The sequence below is a fragment of the Oncorhynchus masou genome, chromosome 31, assembly GCF_036934945.1.
Source record: "Oncorhynchus masou masou isolate Uvic2021 chromosome 31, UVic_Omas_1.1, whole genome shotgun sequence".
NCBI lineage: Eukaryota > Metazoa > Chordata > Actinopteri > Salmoniformes > Salmonidae > Oncorhynchus > Oncorhynchus masou.
Genome location: NC_088242.1, coordinates 12,076,733 through 12,085,714, shown reverse-complemented (window position 1 = coordinate 12,085,714; position 8,982 = coordinate 12,076,733). Strand labels below are relative to the sequence as shown.

The window sequence follows — 8,982 nt, the reverse complement described above, 5'->3', positions numbered from 1 at the left end:
TTTTGTGAAAGTTATTTGATGATTATGAACACTTACCGTAACTCCTGTTGGCTCACAACTCCACAGCTCTGCCTGTCTCACCACTCTGCGTGTATCACCGCTCTGCGGCTCTGCGTGTCTCACCGCTCTGCGTATCTCACCACTCTGCGTGTATTACCGCTCTGCGGCTCTGCGTGTCTCACCGCTCTGCGTATCTCACCGCTCTGCGTGTATCACCCACCGCTCTGCGTATCTCACCGCTCTGCGTATCTCACCGCTCTGCGTGTCTCACCGCTCTGCGTATCTCACCGCTCTGCGTGTCTCACCGCTCTGCGTATCTCACCGCTCTGCGTATCTCACCTCTCTGCGTATCTCACCACTCTGCGTATCTCACCGCTCTGCGTGTCTCACAGCTCTGCGTGTCTCACCGCTCTGCGTATCTCACCGCTCTGCGTGTATCACCCACCGCTCTGCGTATCTCACCGCTCTGCGTATCTCACCACTCTGCATGTCTCACAGCTCTGCGTGTCTCACAGCTCTGCGTGTCTCACCGCTCTGCGTATCTCACCGCTCTGCGTGTATCACCCACCGCTCTGCGTATCTCACCGCTCTGCGTATCTCACCACTCTGCATGTCTCACCGCTCTGCGTGTCTCACAGCTCTGCGTGTCTCACCGCTCTGCGTGTCTCACCGCTCTGCATATCTCACCACTCTGCATGTCTCACAGCTCTGCGTGTCTCACCGCTCTGCGTATCTCACCGCTCTGCGTGTATCACCCACCGCTCTGCGTGTCTCACAGCTCTGCGTATCTCACCACTCTGCATGTCTCACAGCTCTGCGTGTCTCACCGCTCTGCGTGTCTCACCGCCCTGCGTGTCTCACAGCTCTGCGTGTCTCACAGCTCTGCGTGTCTCACAGCTCTGCGTGTCTCACCACTCTGCGTGTCTCACAGCTCTGCGTGTCTCACCACTCTGCGTGTATCACCGCTCTGCGTATCTCACCGCTCTGCATGTCTCACCGCTCTGCGTGTCTCACCGCTCTGCGTATCTCACCACTCTGCATGTCTCACAGCTCTGCGTGTCTCACCGCTCTGCGTGTCTCACCGCCCTGCGTGTCTCACAGCTCTGCGTGTCTCACCGCTCTGCGTGTCTCACAGCTCTGCGTGTCTCACCGCCCTGCGTGTCTCACAGCTCTGCGTGTCTCACCGCTCTGCGTGTCTCACAGCTCTGCGTGTCTCACCGCTCTGCGTGTCTCACCGCTCTGCGTGTCTCACAGCTCTGCGTGTCTCACCGCTCTGCATATCTCACCGCTCTGCGTGTCTCACAGCTCTGCGTGTCTCACAGCTCTGCGTGTCTCACCACTCTGCGTATCTCACCGCTCTGCGTGTCTCACCGCTCTGCGTGTCTCACAGCTCTGCGTGTCTCACCGCTCTGCATATCTCACCGCTCTGCGTGTCTCACAGCTCTGCGTGTCTCACAGCTCTGCGTGTCTCACCACTCTGCGTATCTCACCACTCTGCGTATCTCACCGCTCTGCGTGTCTCACAGCTCTGCGTGTCTCACCGCTCTGCGTATCTCACCGCTCTGCGTGTATCACCCACCGCTCTGCATATCTCACCGCTCTGCGTATCTCACCACTCTGCATGTCTCACAGCTCTGCGTGTCTCACAGCTCTGCGTGTCTCACCGCTCTGCGTATCTCACCGCTCTGCGTGTATCACCCACCGCTCTGCGTATCTCACCGCTCTGCGTATCTCACCACTCTGCATGTCTCACCGCTCTGCGTGTCTCACAGCTCTGCGTGTCTCACCGCTCTGCGTGTCTCACCGCTCTGCATATCTCACCACTCTGCATGTCTCACAGCTCTGCGTGTCTCACCGCTCTGCGTATCTCACCGCTCTGCGTGTATCACCCACCGCTCTGCGTGTCTCACAGCTCTGCGTATCTCACCACTCTGCATGTCTCACAGCTCTGCGTGTCTCACCGCTCTGCGTGTCTCACCGCCCTGCGTGTCTCACAGCTCTGCGTGTCTCACAGCTCTGCGTGTCTCACAGCTCTGCGTGTCTCACAGCTCTGCGTGTCTCACCACTCTGCGTGTCTCACAGCTCTGCGTGTCTCACCACTCTGCGTGTATCACCGCTCTGCGTATCTCACCACTCTGCATGTCTCACCGCTCTGCGTGTCTCACCGCTCTGCGTATCTCACCACTCTGCATGTCTCACAGCTCTGCGTGTCTCACCGCTCTGCGTGTCTCACCGCCCTGCGTGTCTCACAGCTCTGCGTGTCTCACAGCTCTGCGTGTCTCACCGCTCTGCGTGTCTCACAGCTCTGCGTGTCTCACCGCTCTGCGTGTCTCACTGCTCTGCGTGTCTCACAGCTCTGCGTGTCTCACCGCTCTGCATATCTCACCGCTCTGCGTGTCTCACAGCTCTGCGTGTCTCACAGCTCTGCGTGTCTCACCACTCTGCGTATCTCACCGCTCTGCGTGTCTCACAGCTCTGCGTGTCTCACCTCTCTGCGTATCTCACAGCACTGCGTATCTCACAGCACTGCGTATCTCACAGCTCTGCGTGTCTCACAGCTCTGCGTGTCTCACAGCTCTGCGTGTCTCACCACTCTGCGTATCTCACCGCTCTGCGTGTCTCACAGCTCTGCGTGTCTCACCTCTCTGCGTATCTCACAGCACTGCGTATCTCACAGCACTGCGTATCTCACAGCTCTGCGTGTCTCACAGCTCTGCGTGTCTCACAGCTCTGCGTGTCTCACCACTCTGCGTATCTCACCGCTCTGCGTGTCTCACAGCTCTGCGTGTCTCACCTCTCTGCGTATCTCACAGCACTGCGTATCTCACAGCTCTGCGTGTCTCACAGCTCTGCGTGTCTCACAGCTCTGCGTGTCTCACCGCTCTGCGCATCTCACAGCACTGCGTATCTCACAGCTCTGCGTATCTCACAGCTCTGCGTGTCTCACCGCTCTGCGTGTCTCACCGCTCTGCGTATCTCACAGCACTGCGTATCTCACAGCTCTGCGTATCTCACAGCTCTGCGTGTCTCTCCGCTCTGCGTGTCTCACAGCTCTGCGTGTCTCACCGCTCTGCGTGTCTCACCGCTCTGCGTGTCTCACCTCTCTGCGTGTCTCACCGCTCTGCGTGTCTCACCGCTCTGCGTGTCTCACCTCTCTGCGTGTCTCACAGCTCTGCGTGTCTCACCGCTCTGCGTGTCTCACAGCTCTGCGTGTCTCACCTCTCTGCGTGTCTCACCGCTCTGCGTGTCTCACCGCTCTGCGTGTCTCACCGCTCTGCGTGTCTCACCTCTCTGCGTGTCTCACCGCTCTGCGTGTATCACCGCTCTGCGTGTCTCACCGCTCTGCGTGTCTCACCGCTCTGCGTGTCTCACCGCTCTGCTTGTCTCACCTCTCTGCGTGTCTCACAGCTCTGCGTGTCTCACCGCTCTGCGTGTCTCACCGCTCTGCGTGTCTCACCTCTCTGCGTGTCTCACCGCTCTGCGTGTCTCACCGCTCTGCGTGTCTCACCTCTCTGCGTGTCTCACCGCTCTGCGTGTCTCACAGCTCTGCGTGTCTCACCGCTCTGCGTGTATCACCGCTCTGCGTGTATCACCGCTCTGCGTGTCTCACCTCTCTGCGTGTCTCACCGCTCTGCGTGTATCACTGCTCTGCGTGTCTCACCTCTCTGCGTGTCTCACCGCTCTGCGTGTCTCACCTCTCTGCGTGTCTCACCGCTCTGCATGTCTCACCTCTCTGCTTGTCTCACCGCTCTGCGTGTCTCACCGCTCTGCGTGTCTCACCGCTCTGCGTGTATCACCGCTCTGCGTGTCTCACCGCTCTGCGTGTATCACTGCTCTGCGTGTCTCACCTCTCTGCGTGTCTCACCGCTCTGCGTGTCTCACCTCTCTGCGTGTCTCACCGCTCTGCATGTCTCACCTCTCTGCTTGTCTCACCGCTCTGCGTGTCTCACCGCTCTGCGTGTCTCACCGCTCTGCGTGTATCACCGCTCTGCGTGTCTCACCGCTCTGCGTGTATCACCGCTCTGCGTGTCTCACCGCTCTGCGTGTCTCACCTCTCTGCGTGTCTCACCGCTCTGCGTGTCTCACCTCTCTGCGTGTATCACCGCTCTGCGCGTCTCACCGCTCTGCGCGTCTCACAGCTCTGCGTGTCTCACCGCTCTGCGTGTCTCACCGTTGTCATTGAGGGGTATTTTGGGCTACAGTCAGTGAGAAAGTCTGTGAGATATGAATATATATATATAAATAACACATCCTAGATCTGAATCAATGAAATATTCTTATTAAATACTTTTTTCTTTACATAGTTGAATGTGCTGACAACAAAATCACACAAAAATGATCAATGGAAATCAAATTTATCAACCCGTCTGGATTTGGAGTCACACTCAAAATTAAAGTGGAAAACCACACTACAGGCTGATCCAACTTTGATGTAATGTCCTTAAAACAAATCAAAATGAGGCTCAGTAGTGTGTGTGGCCTCCGCGTGCCTGTATGACCTCCCTACAACGCGTGGGCATGCTCCTGATGAGGTGGCGGATGGTCTCCTGAGGGATGTCCTCCCAGACCTGGACTAAAGCATCCGCCATCTCCTGGACAGACTGTGGTGCAACGTAGCGTTGGTAGATGGAGCGAGACATGATGTCCCAGATGTGCTCAATTGGATTCAGGTCTGGGGAACGTGCGGGCCAGTCCATAGCATCAATGCCTTCCTCTTGCAGGAACTGCTGACACACTCCAGCCACATGAAGTCTAGCATTGTCTTGCATTAGGAGGAACCTTTTAGAATCAGAGGCTGATGCTTTATGCACATCCTCCATCCCCGTCCACAATACGCAAAACAAAACCTACTTGAAGGTAACAGCACTCAATATTGCCCCTAGGGGCCGGTTTCCAAGTCATTTTCCCAACATCCTGAGACATAGACGGACGTCAAATACTGACTTGTATCACGGGTGTCCTGGCTATCCAGGACAGTGTCCAATGACAGTGATACAGTTCACAGGGAGAGAAGACTCGGTGTCTCTGTCACCACCCTCCTTATCTCTTTGTCTCTCTTCTTTTACTGTTGTAACATAGACGCAGGGGGTCAGGAAGTAGGTGCAGTTGGCGAGTTTGATAATAACGAACATGGCGTGATACAGAACAAGAGAAGTGTCTGACATAGAAACATAAGCAATACTACCTGATGACTGATGACCAAAGAGTGCTATATAAAGGGTGAGTAATCAAGGGAGTAATGAAGTCCAGGTGTGACTGATGATGAGACGCAGGTGTGCATAAAGATGGGTTGCCAGGACCGCTGGTTAGTAGATCAGTGACGTCGAGCGCCAGAGCGGGGAAGCGAGAGTGGATGTGACAACTATCTCTTTTAGTGACTCATTCACGGTGCCTCTTTAACTGTCCCTCACTTACTGTCCCTTTTACTGCCAGTTTAACTGCCTCTTTTACTGTCCCTCTTTTACTGTCCCTCTTTTACTGCCTCTTTTACTGCCTCTTTTACTGCCTCTTTTACTGCCTCATTTACTGCCCCTTTTACTGCCCCTTTAACTGTCCCTCATTTACTGTCCCTCATTTACTGTCCCTCTTTTACTGCCTCTTTTACTGCCTCATTTACTGCCCCTTTAACTGTCCCTCTTTTACTGCCTCATTTACTGACTCTTTTACTGCCTCATTTACTGCCCCTTTAACTGTCCCTCTTTTACTGCCTCATTTACTGTCTCTTTTACTGCCTCATTTACTGTCCCTTTAACTGTCCCTCATTTACTGTCCCTCTTTTACTGTCCCTCATTTACGGTCCCTATTTAACGGTTCCTCTTCTAATATCTTTTTTATGGCCTCTTTTACTGTCCCTCTTTTACGGTCCCTTTTTTACTGTCCCTGATTTACTGTCTCTTTTACTGCATTTTTGTGTCTTTACCATTTATAATGTACAGATGATCTTGGTTATACACTACATGACCAAAAATATGTGGACACCTGGTTGTCAAACATCTCATTCCAAACTCATGGGCATTAATATGGAGTTGGTCCTCCCTTTGCTGCTATTACAGCCTCCACTCTTCTGGGAAGGCTTTCCACTAGAGGTTGGAACATTGCCGGGGGACTTACTTCCATTCAGTCACAAGAGCATTAGTGAGGTTGGGCACTGATGTTGTGCGCTAAGGCCAGGCTCGCAGTCGGCATTCTAAATATTCCCAATGGTGTTCTATGGGGTTGAGGTCAGGGCTCTGTGCAGGCCAGTCAAGTTCTTCCACACCCATCTCGACAAACCATTTCTGTATGGACCTGTCACGGCTCCCGTCATAATGAGGATCGGACCAAAGTGCAGCGTGGTAAATGTTCATGATTTAATTTGATCGCAAAACACTCGAACAAAATAAACAAGAGGGGAAACCAAAACAGTTCTGTAAGGTGCATAAACTATACAGAAAACAACTACCCACAAAACACAGGTGGGAAAAAAGGCTGCCTAAGTATGATTCCCAATCAGAGACAACGATAGACAGCTGTCCCTGATTTGAGAACCATACCCAGCCAAAACATAGAAATAACGAAACTAGAATGCCCACCCTAGTCACACCCTGGCCTAACCAAAATACAGAATAAAAGCCTCTCTATGGCCAGGGCGTGACAGGACCTCACATTGTGCACAGGGGCATTGTCTTGCTGAAACAGGAAAGTGTCTTCTCCAAACTGTTGCCACAAAGTTGTGAGTACAGAATCGTCAAGAATGTCATTGTAGGCTGTAGCGTTAAGATTTCCCTTCACTTCAAGGGGCCTAGCCCGAACCATGAAAAACAGCCTCAGACCTCCTCCACCAAACTTTACAGTTGGCACTATGTATTGGGGCAAGTAGCATTCTCCTTGCATGTGTCAAACCCAGACTGCCAAATGGTGAAGTGTGATTTATCACTCCAGAGAATGTGTTTCTACTGCTCCAGAGTCCGACGGCGGTGAGCTTTACACCACTCCAGCCGACGCTTGGCATTGCAAATTGCACATGGTGATCTTGTGTACAGCTGCTCGCCATGGAATTCCATTTCATGAAGCCCACTGACAAACAGTTATTGTGCTGACATTGCTTCCAGAGGCAGTTTGGAACTCGATAGTGAGTGTTGCAACCGAAGGCAGGCAAGGCCATTCCACTGCCAATGTTTGTCTCTGGAGATTGCATGGCCGAGTACAACTGTTGTGACTGAAATAGCCGATTTCAGTACTTTGAAGTGGTGTCAACGTACTTTGTTGAGTGTGTGGAGAGATTTGTTTGGATTCCTGGTAATAGACAAATGAATGTGTGTGTGTGACAAAGATCATAATATTTGTTGGATATGGGAAACATACTTGCATATGACTCACTGAATATGGTTCCCATATTGTCACGATCGTTTGTAAAAAAGGACCAACGCGCAGCGAATGATGAGTTCCACATAATTTATTAATAGTGAAACTTAACAATAACAATAAACAATAAACGAACAACGAACCATGACTACAGAGGTGCTACATACACTTACTCAAAATACAAAATACAAAATCCCACAAACACAGGTGGGAACAAACACTACTATAATATGATCCCCAATTAGAGACAACGATTACAAGCTGCCTCTAATTGGGAATCATACAAATCACCAACATAGAAACATGAAATCTAGAACACCCACATAGAAATAATAAACTAGACTAACCCCCCAGTCACGCCCTGACTTACTCCACCATAGAAAAAAAGGACTCTCTATGGTCAGGACGTGACACATATGGTCAATATTGACATCTCCATGTACCCCCTCTATTTCCCCCTTATCCCCCTCTCTCTCCATTCTCTCTCTCTATCTTCCCATCTATCTCTCCTTGTCTCTCTCTATCCTCACCCTCTCTCTATCCCCTCTCTCTTTCTCTCTCTCCATCCCCCTTTCTCCCCTCTCCACTCTTCCTCCCTCTCTCTCTGCCCATGTTGTGCTGTAGGTGATGAAATGTTGCAGATGGTGAGTCTGGATTCCTGGAATCTGTCTCCTGGTTTATCAGAACCAGCTGTGAATGAGGTACTGCTGATCGACCAACCAAACGGCTTTCCCACAGAAATTATCGGCCAACCAAGACCCTTTACTAGAACCCCAGAGTGAGACCCATATCCAGAGTTTGATACGGGATTAATCCTTGTGTGTGTGTGTGTGTGTGTGTGTGTGTGTGTGTGTGTGTGTGTGTGTGTGTGTGTGTGTGTGTGTGTGTGTGTGTGTGTGTGTGTGTGTGTGTGTGTGTGTGTGTGTGTGTGTGTGTGTGTGTGTGTGTGTGTGTGTGTGTGTGTGTGTGTGTATTCTCGGTTCAGAGTTTTATGTGTTTAAGGAAGGAAGGCTGATTGTTCCTGTTTGGGCGTCTGTGTGAGTCCGTCATTCCAGTGTTGGTCATCTGGCAAACACACACACACACACACACACACACACACACACACACACACACACACACACACACACACACACACACACACACACACACACACACACACACACACACACACACACACACACACACACACACACACACACACACACACACACACACACACACACACACACACACACACACACACACACACACACACACACTCACACACACACACACACACACACACTCACACACACACACACACACACACACACACACACACACACACACTCACACACACACACACACACACACACACACACACACACACACACACACACACACACACACACACACACACACACACACACACACACACACACACACACACACACACACTCACACATTCCTCATCATCGGTTACTGGGAAGAAAACAACAAAATGAGGAAAAGAAACATAAGTGACATGGACACAGTATCTGTGTAATATGTGTGACGTGTTTAACTATACTGGACCAGAAGTCCCCAAAACAATAGGAAACAAAAAATAGTAGAAAAATTGTTTGAAAAAAAAGACCAACTGGGGACATTTTGTTG

General features: G+C 51.6%; 1 long non-coding RNA gene across 2 annotated transcripts in view; it reads right to left on the bottom strand.

The window, feature by feature from the left end:
* Positions 1 to 145, bottom strand: part of LOC135525109 (uncharacterized) — a 27,625-nt gene extending 27,480 nt beyond the window's left edge. For both annotated transcript variants that reach the window (XR_010453069.1, XR_010453068.1), the window contains exon 1: positions 37 to 145. This is a non-coding gene — a long non-coding RNA (uncharacterized LOC135525109). The remainder of the gene's footprint in view (positions 1 to 36) is intronic.
* Between the last annotated feature and the right edge of the window lie 8,837 nt (positions 146 to 8,982).